The sequence below is a fragment of the Euphorbia lathyris genome, chromosome 10 (genome assembly GCF_963576675.1).
Source record: "Euphorbia lathyris chromosome 10, ddEupLath1.1, whole genome shotgun sequence".
Lineage (NCBI taxonomy): Eukaryota > Viridiplantae > Streptophyta > Magnoliopsida > Malpighiales > Euphorbiaceae > Euphorbia > Euphorbia lathyris.
In genome coordinates, this window is record NC_088919.1 from 5965238 (window position 1) to 5981282 (window position 16045).

The window sequence follows — 16045 nt, forward strand, 5'->3', positions numbered from 1 at the left end:
AATTAACACTTGAGGTCAGCTTCCAACTCAGCACCAAGATTACTCAGTGTCAGCTTTTATAATTTATATTCTGAGCAATTTAATCAAGCAACACATAAATAGATATATTGAGAGAGAGTTAGAAATTACTCAGCACGACTTATCCTGGTTCGGCCTCTCCGCCTACGTCCAGTCCCCAGAGTCCCTCCGGGCTTTTTCAATCCAATACTGAGCTCTTTAAAGGTAGAGCACAAACTGTTTACAAGGCAGTTGAATATGCAAGAGTACCTTCCTCTATTCGTCTACTCAACTCCTACTAAGTGCTATAACCGAACACCTAGATTTCTCTACCGCTGAGTACTAAAACCGAGTACTCAGCACCACTCTCTCAATTTTACAATTGATACAAACTTGTTCTTTTCTAGATGAAGAACACTTTAGATGATTACAAAAATCAATCTAGCTTTTACACAGAAATGGAAATTTGGTGTAAGATCTTTTTCTTGTTTTTGTGTGCTTTATATGTATGCTCTTTTTCTCTTTTTGTTTTTCGGCAATCGGCTTTGGATCCAAGAATGAACTTGTCCTTTTATAGTTGAGGTCTGAAGCTCTAATGATTTGAATCTGGATTTATCCGTTGAATACAAACGGCTCTTTCTTGCGTCATTGTTCTGGTCAGCTTCAGATTTGCAGGCCAATCCTGTCGTCTGAAATTCGCAGGCGTCAGGCTTGTCTTCTTCCCGCAGGTGCGTCTTCTAGTGCCAGTTCGTCTTTTAGCTAACGGACAGTTGACCCATGCATCTTGAAATTGACTCTGTGCGTAATTCCAAGGCTTCTGTTATTGGTGCAGACAGTTGTCGGATCTTGTCTTTTACCAAACGGATCAATCATGCTGTCCTGACGAACACTCAGCTTGACTTTATTGACGTTGCTTTTGTTCCTTGCTTCTGAGTCATATTCTTACTCAGCTTCCGTGGTCAGCTTTGTCTGCAAGCGTTAGTTTAGAGGAAGACTTCTCTTCTTTGATACTGAGTTACGTTCCACTCAGCTTCTTTGGTCAGTTTCATCTTTAAGCATTTGTTCTGAAGATGACTTTTCATCTATCATGCTGAGTTCACTTCACTCAGCTTGTGCTGTGTTCTCATGCTGACTTCGTCCTGTCTTACTTTTATTTCTGATTGCATTTATACTTATACTTAACATGGAACAAACATATTAGTACAATTAAATCAAAGCACTTAAATTTAATTACCTCTTAATCATGGATTAGCTTAAATAATTTTGTCAAATCAAAATCATGTGGAAAGGTGTTTCAACAGGTTCGTCACCTTTGGATGGAAATTAGCACACAATTTCTTACCAACACGGGTCAATATTCAATTTCGTGGCTTACAAGTATGTAGTAATTGTATTTTATGCAATGGACCTTGGGAGGATGGATGACACATTTTTATTGAATTTGCGGAGGCTGTCCAGGTATGGTAGAAGACGGGCTTGCTCATTCAGATAAATACAGCAGCGACAGTAGCGGGAAATCTGTCTGAATGGTTCAGTGGGTTTCTGGCTTCGGCTACAGTGCAGTCCTCGACATCATTTCTGATGCACTTATGGAGCATTTGGCAGGCATGTAATCTTTGTCTCTAGCAATATGAAATTCGCTAGCCCGATCAGATTTCAGCTACTGCAGTTTCCGTCCTCCATGACTGGACTCAGGCAAACAACCTAAAATGCAGACATACTGATAACATGGTACTTACTCGGGTCACTAGAGGGGGTCGAATGTCGCTGGATATTTGTCCGGAGTGGCATCCTCCGCCACCAGGGTTGTTATCGTGCTGCATAGACGCAGCATGCTTCGCAGAGGAGAGTCGAACTGGTACTAGAGCAGTGGTTCGTGGCTCGGTTGGGTCTTTCGTGCAAGGAAGGTGTGCAAAGCTGCCGGGTTGTCCGACATCAAAAGAATGCGAAGCAACCGCTTTACTTCAAGCAATGCAGTGGCTGGTAACAAGTCAGATTCGTGGAGTAGTTTTTGAGTCTGATGCAAAACAAGTGATTGACGCCATTAACTCAGCCTCAGTTGACGACTCGGAATTTGGTGATCAGATATCTCACATTCGTTTGATTTTACAATTAAATGACTCTTACTCAGTTAAGTGGATTCGGCGACAAGCTAGCAGGATGACTCATGATATGATATGGCATAGGCATCTCGCTTCAATACTTGTCCTACATTTTTTAATTTTTTATCGAGTTTTATTTCTGTTTCTTTATTACGCTCTTGCCGAATTCCGACACATTAATCTATTTATTCTTTGATTAAAAAAAAAAGACAGTGAATGATTAATTATGAAAAAAAAATTACACACACAAAAGATTGATATTTTAATGATAAAGAGAGTAGGTAATGATGCTTTTGACAAGTTAACCATATATAATTAATTTGAAAGATAATACTAAAAAATGTTTTTAAATAAAATAATAACAATGATTTTGTATACTTGTATCATTCTAATAATCTAATTTTACGGTACATGTATAATTTTTTTTGGAAATGGACATGATATATATATATATATAGTGTTAATTATCATTTTATATTTTTCGAATATCAATTATATTTAAAAATTTAGTGTATTATAAATAAAATTATAAAAAATTATATTAAAATATTAAAAAATTTAAAAATTTAAATCTGCTACATATAAGTTAATGATAACTTTTTTTTTTCAAACTGTCTAAAATATTTATTATGTTGTTAATACAATTACAAAAAAAAATATGTGAAACTTCTTCAATTCATCGACAAAATTTTTTGTACGGTTTGATGTGACAGTTCAAACCAGTTTTTTAAAATTTTCAATAGCACATGGCTAAAACTGATATTACTAGGAAAAATTAGGATTAAATTTATACTATTACATTCGTTAGGACTAAATCTATACGTCACTTGAAACGTTAAGGTTAAATTTAGCCATTGTCACGATTAATCCATTACTCTATATTCCTTTCGGCAAATTATTAGAAGCACCCGGTTCTCCATGTCAAATGGAGGACCTCCCATATATATTTTGACACATGTAACATGGACCCACACATATTATAAAAGGTCCCACTATTTTAATTATTACATAGAATCACAATACACGTGTCTAAATGTGAATTGGGGGTCTTCCAAGTGATATGGAAGACCCGATGCTTAATATAAGAAGTCATTCCTTTCCCTTTGCATTCTTTTAGGAACTCTTCCCAACTATTCATCCAATCAAAATCTAAGCAATAGTATATCTATTACATTCAGATTAATTATACATGTGGTCCTCTAATTATTAGAAATGAAACATTTTTACCACAAAACTTAATTTTGTTAACATCAAAATCATACAAATTTACATTTAATTTCTCATATAGTTATTTTGGCCAGATTCTGGCAATAACCATCACCGAAAAAGATACATGAACAACACACATAATTAGATTTTCACATGATGTGCTGTTGTTCTCACACAGGGGCGGAGATAGGGGTCTGGATCCCTCCGGTCACCGGAACCACCATGACCACTAGTAGTTTCGGCCCTTATTGTCTCCACGAAATTTGAGGTTGTGGTGGTTTCGCCACCTGTTTCCAAAAATAATCATCGGGTGCTGAATCAGCACCCCGAAATTGGCTCAGGTCATGTTAGGCCCTCTCTAAATTCAAATTTCTAATTTTTTTCGCTTGTTAGACCATTATTGAATCCAAATTTCTAAATTTTTTCCGTTGTTAGGTTGTTTTTAAATCCAAATTTCTATTTTTTGCCTCTCTAAATCCGATTTTTTTTCTATTAGACACAATTTTTTTACATGTTAAGAATCTTAACCAAAATATAGCTTAATTTTGAAAAGTTTGACATTGATATTTAAAAATTGGTTCTTAACCACTCTAATTATAACATGTATATATACGGAAAAAAAATTGAAAAAAAAAAAAAAATTTACACGCCACGTATAATCGGTCCCCCCTAACTGAAGAATCATATATTCAATGTGTGAACTTTGTTTCAGGGGTTGTTCTGTTTCCTTCATATTGTTGCCTTCATCACGTGTTTATCTCAAAAATTAATTAGAACAATTGGATATAGTATATACGCACCTCAATTATTAAAACAATTGAATAATGGATATAGATTCAATTAATAATTAATAATGCTAATATACCTCAATTAATAATTAGAACAATTGAATAATGCATGGATACAGATTCAAAACAATTGGATAAATTAATATAAATGTATTCAATACCTGACGGCAATAGATAAATATATATGGTTATTAAAAAAATCCCCACGCCTCTCACACTATGAAAAATATAATATAATATTATACAGATTGTTCTATAAATTGCAGAAAGATTAGCAAGCTTTACCATATTAATTCAATCTCAAATTAGAATTTAGATTGTGCAGAAATGGGAAAACAAGAGCAGAATGTTCTTCGTGGTGCTTCCAAAAACTGTCCTGTCGGGATTTGGGGTTATAGCTTTGCTTCAATCTCCCCATCACTTGATTCCGTACGTACTTATTATTACAACAACTCTATTTATTTATTCAACTATATTTGGGTCTAGTATAAGATACGTATGCCAATCAGAGTTGATCCGAGTGGTAAAGCGTTGAACCTCTGCTTAACAGGTTTGAGGTTCGATTCCTCACTCCGTCAAAATTTAGCTCTCATTGGGTAGGTAATCTGTAAATTCCACTGTAAATGCCCATTTCAATAAGCCAGATCTATGTTATGGTAGAAAAAAATCTTTGGTTTCAACTTTTAGATATAGTATTAGATTGATATTTATTTGAGAAAAATTTCAAGCTGACATTAATATATACTTGATCAGGAACTGGAATCCTACACCAAGGAAGCGGAAGCAATTAAGGAAAAAGTGAAGGATATGTTAATTCAATCTACAAAAGAATTAAGTTATAACATCGAAGTTATCAATCTATTATGTCGGCTTGGTGTATCTTACCATTTTGAGGATGAAATCGATACACAACTCAATCATATTTTCACTAATCTGCCAAATATCCTAGAACATGATAACTATGAGCTATTTACTTTGGCAACTTTATTTCGAGTCTTACGACAACATGGATATAAAATGACCTCTGGTACGTACATAAACACATAATTTTCAATTACAATTAATAATTCTATTAGCGTAAAATCTTCAATTAATTTTTCTTATAATTATATGTATCAGATGTGTTTAAGAAATTGAAGGACAAAGATGGGAAATTTAAGGAAAATATAAAAAATGACGTGAATGGCCTCCTTTCCTTATATGAAGCATGTTTCCTAGCTGTGCATGGCGAAGATATATTAGATGAAGCACTTTGTTTTACAAGAAAACATCTTGAAACTTTAGCTGAAAGTTCATGCCCCCATCTTCAGAAACATATAAGAGATGCTTTGATTTTGCCATGTCACCACAACATGGAAAGGCTTGATACTTTGCATTATATATCATTCTATGAAGCAGATGAATCTCCAAATGAAACTCTTCTCAAATTTGCCAAGTTGGATTTTAATCGATTACAATTGCTATACAGAAAAGATTTGGCTTTACTTTCAACGTAAGTTAACTATTCACTTTAGCCGTAATGCATCGTTTATAAGTGTGAGTCAATCCTCCAAAGCCATTATAGTGACTTTTAAGGATTTAAGATTAACTAACAATATTACATTCGAATATAAATGAAATTTTATAACCGAAAATGAAGATGTTGAAGTGATTTATATTTTAGGTGGTGGAAAAATACAAATGTTGTAGAGACTCTTCCGTATACAAGAAATAGAGTTGTAGAGGCATACATATGGGCAGTTGGAAACATTTTTGAGCCACAGTACAGTCCAGAAGCGACGAGCAGTCGCGGTCGAAGCTTGGCTCTAGCCTCGAATATTTATATGCAAGCATGTGCAATTGGAAACTGTGATGGATGACACATATGATACGTACGGTACCATTGATGAACTCAACCGTTTTACAGCTGCACTAGAAAGGTAATTTATTATAGATAATAAAACTACTTTTAGAATCTCACCAAACAACAATTTAATTAATAAAGTTAATCTTCCTTAAAAACATTAGAGGTAAAATTGTACTATTTCATACCTTATGGATTGTCGGAACTTTTGATCCTACAAGATGCTATAAAAATACAAAAACATGTTAGTGATCATCAACATTTATATTAGCAAATAAGAAATAATTAAACAATGCATAAGAAATAATTAAACTTTTATCTTAGTGTAATACTTCAAAATTCTTACAAAATCAAAGATAGCTAAAGACACTTTAAACCTTGATTCATATGTAAGAACCGAAAATACTTGCACATATAAATAATCATTATGACACACTTATAAAAATAAATGACCGTTGATGACATCAAAATAAAAAAATCCAAGAATTAAAGTTGTTTAGAACCACATTTACTATAAAACCACATTTTGATTTTTCAAAATTACCATTCTAAAGTTTTCTCTCTATAAACATTCACTTTCCCTATCCCAAACGACCAACAGCTAAATGATATCAAATAAAAAAAAATTGAAGAATTAAGGGATAAGTTTTAAAAATACCTCTAACATTGACAGACATGAGCAAACACTGGCAAACAAGAGCAATTTTACCAATTATATTGGCAAGATTGGTGAATTTAAGACATCATTATAAAACACATATACCATGTTCCTTATTTTTCACCAACTGCATATCAGTTAGTTCTAAAAAAATATTTCACAGTTTGTTGTGATTTAATAATATAATTGGAGATCAATATTTTTAACTTCGGTGAAATATTTGGATTTTTTTGTTCAACTCGTAAAAAATACAGTATAATTTTTTAATTTTTTTCATGTGTATTCATATGTTTGTAATTTGTTACTAATTAGTGATAAAATGACACACATGTGAAGTGTAGATGATAAGATTTCTGGTTGAGAAACCAGTTTGATGAATTATATCTCAAAATTGACCCATCTTGAGGTTAAATTTGATATTTACTGCTAACTTTATGGGTAAAATTGCTATTGACTGTCAATGTTGAAGGTATTTTTGCACATTATCCTTGTCCACATTATCTTAGCTATGTAATAGATTTGGACAAATTATACTCATGGTAATTGAACTTTACCCAAACTAACATTGTGACCTCTAAACTTCAATATGTAACATAAAAGTCATTCAACTTTGATTTTATTAACATTATACCGCTTAATAAAAGTAAACTACCACAAAATAACCGTTAATAACCTCAAAATGAAAAAATCAAAGAATTAAAGTTGTTTAGAAATAAATTTACAGTGAAACCACATTTTAGATTTTCCAAAATCACCATTTTCTCTAAACACTCACTTCCCCGTCCTAAACAAACGACGACCTCGAAATCAAAAGGTTGTATAATTAAATTTACTTAGAATATCATTTTTATCAGCTTTATAATAGAGGATTACCTATGTTACTTGAGTTCAGTGGCAGTAAGTGTAACCTATCATACTAGATTTAGATGTTTTCCAATAAAAGTTTATTAATCAGTTACATCTCGGTGCAAGATGGAATGTGTATCTTTGGGCATGTTTATCTCTTTTACATGCTTTTTTTTTTTCCAAAATGCGTGACAGGTTCATTACGGATGGTACGAATGAGCTACCAGAGTATATGAAATTTTTTTACAGGTGCATCTTAAGGCATTTTGAAGAAACGGAGAATGATATCACTGAAAAATGCTATTATAAAGTCTCTTATGCTAAGGAAATGGTAATTATACCCCCGCTAGAAAAAGTCTATTGCAAAACTCTTTCATACACGCAACTTACATTGATATATATATATGTATATGAGTAGTTGAAAGAGTTGGCGAGATCCTACATAGTGGAGAAAACATGGCAAAATAGTGGTGAAGCGCCCTCATTTGATGAGTATATGCCGACTGGAAAAGTGACAAGCACTTATGACTTTCTTGCATCGGCAGTTATCTTAGGAATTGAAAACATGGGGATGAAGGAAGTGGTATGGATACGAAATGATCCGCCAATTATTGCTGGTTCTAAGTTATTTGGTCGTCTCATGAATGATATATCAGCAAGGAAGGTTTGTATTTCATCCATCTAATTACTTATAATATAAATTAGTTAGTATATATAATTAATTAATTGTATATTTGAAGGATGAGACAAAGAGAGAAGACTTTCCTAAAGGGATGGATTGTTATATGAAACAATATGGAGTGTCGCGACATGAGGCGATTGAAGGTATACTAAGATTTCTTGACAATAAATGGAAGGACATGAATGAAGATTTGCTTAAACCGACAACTATACCGAAGATATTTCTTAAGTACACTTTCAACTATGCTCGTATGTCAATGATTTTCTACAAAGGACGTGATTTTTATACATATGAATCATCGTCTAAAGAGTTAATCGAATCAATGTTCATTAATCCGATTCCAATGTAATATGAAATAGCCGCTTAATTTTGTAAGGGTTTGCTTTGTTTCTCTTGCTTTCAATCTTTGTTTAATAATGTACATCTTTCAAGTTCATATGTTGACTTGATTGATCTCTTTTATCTTCATTTGTTTAGGTTTGTAAGTGTGTTCAATTTGTCACGTTTGAATAAGAGTGGAAAAGAAATAACATTTGAGAGAGTAATAAGAATTGAATAATTCTCACTTGAATTAGAAGAGAAAGATTACAAAATATTTATGGGAAAATTACACAGAAATTCGTCTTTTAAAAACTAATTACAACTATTTCAAGTCATAGTTTTGGATTATATCAAACTAGTAAAATTAATACTTTTAATATATTTTAAAGATTAGAATTTATAAATTAGAAGTTCAGAATATATTTTCTAGAGTTTATGATTTATGAATTGCAGTTTAGAATTTTTAAAGTATGGTGTAAAATCATAATATATAAAGAATCATGACATATTAAGAATTAAGTTTGGTGATATGATTTAGTTGTAATTTTATATTTAATTATGATATTTATACAAGCTTAGAGCCCTAATCCATGTATTTCACCCAATATTTATAGGGGAGAGGATATAGTTTTAATAGGTTCATACAAGCTTAGAGCCCTAATCCAACTTTACAAATGAGGGAGGGATGGATAAGAGTAGTGTTTATTTTATAATGTTATTTTCTTTTTATTTTATTTTGTTTGAAATTAAAACTAAAACTAAACAAATAAAAATGAAATGAATTCAGAAACTCGGATTGCCTCCCAATAAGCATTAAATTTAAAGTTGTTTGGCTTGACTTATATTCCCTTTTTTTTTTGTGAACGCATAAAGCCCTATGAGGAATCCAAATTCTTTGATGAAAATCATGTGAATGCATATTGGATTGTTATATTCGAACAACATATATAAAATCCATGAAAACAGTTTAGAAGTTTTATGAAAGCATTTAGAATTCCTCCATTTTTTACTCTTTCGACAAGTCATGATATACAACACGTAGAATTCCAGAGTCGAGGTTGCTTCAAAACCTTCCTTTGCAAATTCTAACATCTCATAATCAATTAGATCTTCAATACTCTCCGTAAAAAGTTGTTTTGATTTTGTCAAGAGTTGGTTCAACTGTTGTAGATACTTCAACATTGATATATGAATTAGCCTCCCTAATTGATGTGTTTGCAGCCAAATCAATTTTTAGACCATTTTGTATGCAAGAATCTGTTTTTGAAGTATATAAACAATGAAATTGATTTTCGCTTGATGAAAGGAAATCAATCATTAGCTCCTCAATCGTCTTTTCTTCCCTATCTACATGTTGTGAAATTTTTATTAAATCCTTTTGATGATCAATCTATGACATTTCACATACATTCTCCCAATTTGGATAGAATGAGCAGGAAAGTTCTTCTTATGACGGCTTATAAAGGTTATCTCCATAAAAATATCAATGTACTCTAATCGAGAAAACATTCAATTAATGTCATCTCTTAAAAATATGACAAAAATGAATGAAATTATATAATTAATTTAAATACCAACAAACACCTCCCTTCATAAATAGTCATGTGCATTCATTAACAGTCGTATCCGTCATGAATAGTCGTGTTCATTTATGAAAAGACATGTGCTTTCGAGTTCTATTTATACATAATGGAACTATCAAATTTAGAGGTTGTTAAAAAAATAGATTCTCTGAATGTTTTATGCTCTCTATGTTCATGTTGTTCTTGTTTTTCTGCTCCGATGATAGCAAATCTACACATGGTAAGAGTTCGGTTGCGTAGTCTGTTGTATCTAGGAGGCGATAATATGGATGAAATCTGTCTTAAAGAGACTGCTAATACAAACCTCAGATTTGTCTAACTATATTCTTTAATTTTCTGTTTTATTGTCCTTATATTTTCTATATTTATTTTGTTTTTTGGTTGAATCACATCTAAGATTCTTAAGATAGAAATATTGTTTTGTGATTTCCAAAAATAACATAGAAACATCAAATTTCACATGTGCTTTCACAATAAAATGGGTGATTAAAAGTCATTTTCAAGCCTTGTTTTTCTCATTGATTATAATGCTATTCGTCTCTAACTTTGCAAATGCACAATTAAAAGTAAGTTTTTACATAATATTATTTTCTGGCCTTATTGTTGCAGTTATTATGGTATAATATGACAATTTAATAAGGAGAATGAAAAAAAATGGAGTCCAATCATCTGAAATCATATGTTAACAATCTTTTACATGATAAGTTTTTTTTTTTTTAAAGTTGTGCGCAATGCACTTACATTAAACAAATGAAAATTACATTAAAAACAAATGAAAACCATCAACCCACCCCACCCCAATGTGATTCGAACCCATGACCTCTACAGTCATAGGTAAGCTCTCAACCAACATGATAAGTTTTTTAGATTATGAATTTATGAAAAACGCAAATAGCTCTCTTTGACCGTTTACATGATGAATTCATGCTCAACATCACTAATTCATGGAAAAATGCTACTAACAATTTTATAACAAATAAGTCTTACAAATATAGTTTGTTTGTATCAGTATAAGTGTATGTCTATCTCTTTTTTTGTGATAGGTTTTCATTAGTGTTGGAAATTATTAAATTGGTCAAAGCCTATTTTTTTTCGCTTGATGACTTTTCTTTTCAATGTAATTTTCTTTTATGGGCTTATGAATCAAGTATGTGTACATTACAATGGCATTTATGTTTTGTTGAATCTGTGTGATGTTATATGTATTTTATAGAATTGTTGTAACGAATTTTAGTTTTTTTCAATTTGCCGATAGAAATGTGGTTCAGACAAACATGAAATATAACTTGATTTGTTTGAAATTTCATCAAAAATTAAGTTTAGGTAAATTGGAATATATATATAAATATATTGTTGTTAATTATTGTTTTCTTTTTGTTTGAATAAATTAATTGTCTTTTGACATATGTTGGTACATGCATTAATTGAAGATTGATCCGGTTCTAAGAACACGGTCACTTCAAAGGCTTTAGGCTCACTTATACCAATGACAACATGTAAGACACAGCGAAAGTCTAGAAAATTCATTAGAGTGAATTTTAAGACTTAGCTATATGAGAAAATTCCATATTCTGACATTGTCATGCGTAGGGGTTGATTTTCATTAGAATTGTGAAATGTTACAAATTAAAAAAATATGAGGAATGATGTTATCCATTCGAGCTAAACACTGGTAGATGAACATTAGTTGTCTAGAAAGGTTAATTTGTGAAAGACAACGAAAATGTAGAAAACAAATCGCCTTAAAATGAATACGACACAATGATGGAAGTGAAACAAAAATATCATATTTATTGGTGAGCATACAGTATAAGAAGCTTCTGTATGATGAGATGCAGGCAGAAAAGCTTCTGTATGATAACATTGAGTAGTCAATTGATCTCAACGAGTGTCATTCTTATTGATTTTGTAGAATCAAAGGATAGCAGATCCACTATCCTAAAGGTTAAACCGAGATCAAATTAAAAGGCATCAAAAGGAATGGAACTAAAGCCCATTAGAATTTAAGGCGTCATGTGAAGGAAAACCCTACCTTGTTCACTGCAGATCCTAAGATCTAGTTTCTAAAAGACAACCTAATTGCATAAACCAGGTGTGTCATTGTGGGGGTTAAACCCAAGTCCATTCCTAGATGTAAACAGTGACATAAAAATAGGAAAAAGGTTAAGCTATATGCTTTTAATGATACGTTGTGCGCTAGAAATGCTAATGTAAGAGTGAAGTGGGGTCGCTTCAAAGAAGACTAGTGGGGCCTAGTTCTCTAAAACTCTCGCACAACCAGGCGATGTTCATAACCATAACGAACATAACCATGAGAACCAATACCGTGTTATGTTGGTATCTGTGTTGAGTATATCATTGTTTACACAAACGGTAGAATAGTTCAAGGACACCGTGTCTACTAGTCAGCCAGTAAAGTAAATATACTTTCACAATGGAAGGTTCAAGGCACATTGGTTACCTATCCTATGTAGATATCAACAATAGAAAGATGTCACCACATCGTAATCATCTCGTTCCCAATTTTATTCATGTGGGGGATTGTTCGACAAAAAATGAATAAAATTATATAATTAATTTAAATACCAACAAACACCTCCCTCTATGAATAGTCATGTCTGTTCGTTAACAGCCGTGTTCTTTTGTGAAAAGGCATCTCCTTTCAAGTTATATTTATACATAATGAAACTGTCAAATTCAAAGGTTGTTAAAAAATAGATTCTCTGCATGCTTTCTGTTTTATCTATCTCTGTGTATGTGTGTGTGTGTGTTCATGTTGTTCTTGTTTTCCTACTCCAATGATAATGAATCTACACACCGTAAGAGTTCGCTTGCGTAATCTATTGTATCTTGGGAGACGATCACCAACAATGAAGAAATATGTCTTAAGGAGACTGCTAATACAGGCCTCAGATTGATCTAACTCTATTCTTTAATTTTCTGTTTTGTTGTTCATATATTTTCTATGTTCGTTTTGTTTTTTAGTTGAATCACATCTAACATAAACATTAAAGAGAACAAGGTGGAGAGAAAGAAAAATATATACAAAAATGCCTAAAATAATAGAAGTTTGACTAGATTAATATTACAGCTCAACTATCATCGACAACAGTGCCAAAAACTTGATGCATATTTTATGTATACGTGTTTGTGAAGGCAAGTTCACCTTTATCGTGTGTCAAGTAATAAAGTAAAATAGAGTATCATTCCCACGAGGATGGTGGATGTAATTACTAATAATTTTTGCTTACTTTCTATTACTTAAACAACCAAAAAGTAAAGTTTATTGGGCAACCAAATGAATACTCAATTAACAAAGTGAAATGAGAATTACACAAATGATGGAGAGAAATTACTTATGATAAAAGAAACTAGAGCTTTTAGTTTCACTTAATCTTTTTTTTCTTAATAACAACACTTAACCCTTTTCAAGTTCAGTAATTAATCAAAAGAAGCATTAAGTTTCATGAAAACCCTTGGAAAACCAATCAACCACACTAAATGGTCATTAGGTCCAACTTATGAATTTCAATTGTTCAATTTAATCACAGTCAATATAAATGATTAATTATATTCGAATTGGGATTTGCTCCAACTCCACACATGGTTAAGAATCATAAATTAGTTCTCAAGTAAATGAAAGTAGCTTGATTAGGTTAAATGTTAATTACCATGTAATTAAGGATATAAACTTAATGTAAATGAAGTGTTCTTTATATCATTTGTTTTAATAAGATATGGTTTCATAGCTATATAAAGGCAACCTCTTTTAAGAACTAAATAAAGTCTAATAAAAGGAAATCCCTAAGTTTGTTTAAAGTGATTATAAAGTGTTCATACAAGCATGAAGTGAGACGAAACTTTATAATAAACTAACAAACTTAAAACCACCCCAAGTCAAGTAATATGTTTAGGATTGACATATCACTGTTGAGACTTGCATGTAACAATGTCTTCTGTCGAGACAGAAAGCTGATCTCACAAGCTTCAGATATGCAGATATCTGGACAGTTACGTGGATCCAATGAAAGGGAGTTCATTAGGATTGGGGACCCGACTTGAGATAACAGGATGGGTAGATTCATCCTTGTCACCTGTTCATCTCATTGGTATTAATAGGTATAAGTAATCCTCAGACTCAAAGGAATGTTAATTAGTAATTCTGAATTATGGAATGTGATGCTTTGATCCTGTTGTAACACGATCCATAACAGAGATGACTCTGGGGTGTGAACGGCAGACGTTGGGTATCACAGGAAGTAATTGTAGGAAAGTTATACATTGGATTGAGCATTTGTCACTCCCGATAAATGGGAGATACGTCCAAGGATCGGTTGTGGAAGACTTGACTCTAAATCCTTACAAGGTGATAGCTTAAGACTTGAAATACAGATTTCACTTAACCTATCTAATTGGAGTTAACTCGGCCTGTACAAGTAAAACGAACGTCTCGCTATATGTGACTTGACATTATCCATAGTCATAAGATTCAGTTCAAGGATGTAGTTGATAAAGGATCGAATTATACTGTAACTAATACGGAAAGGTCAACGACAGAATCAACCTGTCTTCTTATAGCTCTGGGGGAATGTTTCGGATTTGCTAATCACATTTCGCGTACTCATTCCGTTATACAAAGATTAAATATAATTCTGAGAAAATTAATTTAATAGTTGCATACGGCTAGAAGCAATAAGAACCTAATGGGTCACACATAAGACTTGGAGCCCAAAAGAGAAACAGATGTTAATCAATTGATGGAAGCCCAACTGAGTCCACCAAGGCCCAGTAAATAGAGGGGGGCGATGATGGAAAATAAGGCTAACGTATGGCAGCGGAAATATAGAAATTTTAACCTTTTTCCATTAACCCAAGATCCGTTAATCGTTATTTCATATAAAGAGGGATAGAAGGAAATACCTTTTGACGAACTATCTACCGTTGCAAGCGAAGTGCCCTCAACTCTTACTCCGGGTTCACGAGCACAAAACAAAACACAACCCAAATCAAGTTAGTGATCAACCGTGAAAACAATCAAGTATAGATTGTCTCTAATAAATCAACACAAGATCAAGGATAAAGAGAAAGAGATGAAATCAATTGAATCGGTAGGAAGCGGTGGATTATTTCATCCTCGTCTAGGGGGGTCGAAATTCTCTCTCTTGGTTGCTCTAGTGTGTTTCGAAAATCACACATATAGGGGGTATTTATATTCTCTTATATCTAAACCCTAGTTAGATAGAATTAGGTTACTGAATAAGAATTTAATTCGGAATATAATTCTTATTTATTATCTATAATTATATCTTAAATATAAAGATAATAATAGTAACCTTATAGGATAATAATAGAAGCAACTTAATCTAATTAAAACTCCTAACTTATTTATCCTTTAATTAATTTAATTCACAATCATAATCTAATTAGAATTGTTTAAGAATCAAATTAATTATTCATGTAATTTTCTTACATGAAAATCGCCCGCCCTTATATACTGGGCCTTAGTGGACTCAGTTGGGCTTCCATTAATTAATTAACATCTGTTTCTCTTTTGGGCTCCAAGTCTTATGTGTGACCCATTAGGTTCTTATTGCTTCTAGCCGTATGCAACTATTAAATTAATTTTCACAGAATTATATTTAATCTTTGCATAACGGAATGAGTACGCGAAATGTGATTAGCAAATCCGAAACATTCCCCCAGAGCTATAAGAAGACAGGTTGATTCTGTCGTTGACCTTTTCGTATTAGTTACAGTATAATTCGATCCTTTGTCAACTACATCCTTGAACTGAATCTTATGACTATGGATAATGTCAAGTCACATATATCGAGACGTTCGTTTTACTTGTATAGGCCGATTCAACTCCAATTAGATAGGTTAAGTGAAATCTGTATTTCAAGTCTTAAGCTATCACCTTGCAAGGATTTAGAGTCGAGTCTTCCACAAGCGATCCATGGACGTATCTCCCATTTATCGGGAGTGACAAATGCTCAATCCAATGTATAATTATCCT

At 32.4% G+C, this 16045-nt stretch overlaps 1 pseudogene; it reads left to right on the top strand.

The window, feature by feature from the left end:
• Window positions 1-4407: 4407 nt before the first annotated feature.
• On the top strand, window positions 4408-8659 carry LOC136209651 (terpene synthase 5-like; annotated as a pseudogene).
• Window positions 8660-16045: the final 7386 nt, after the last annotated feature.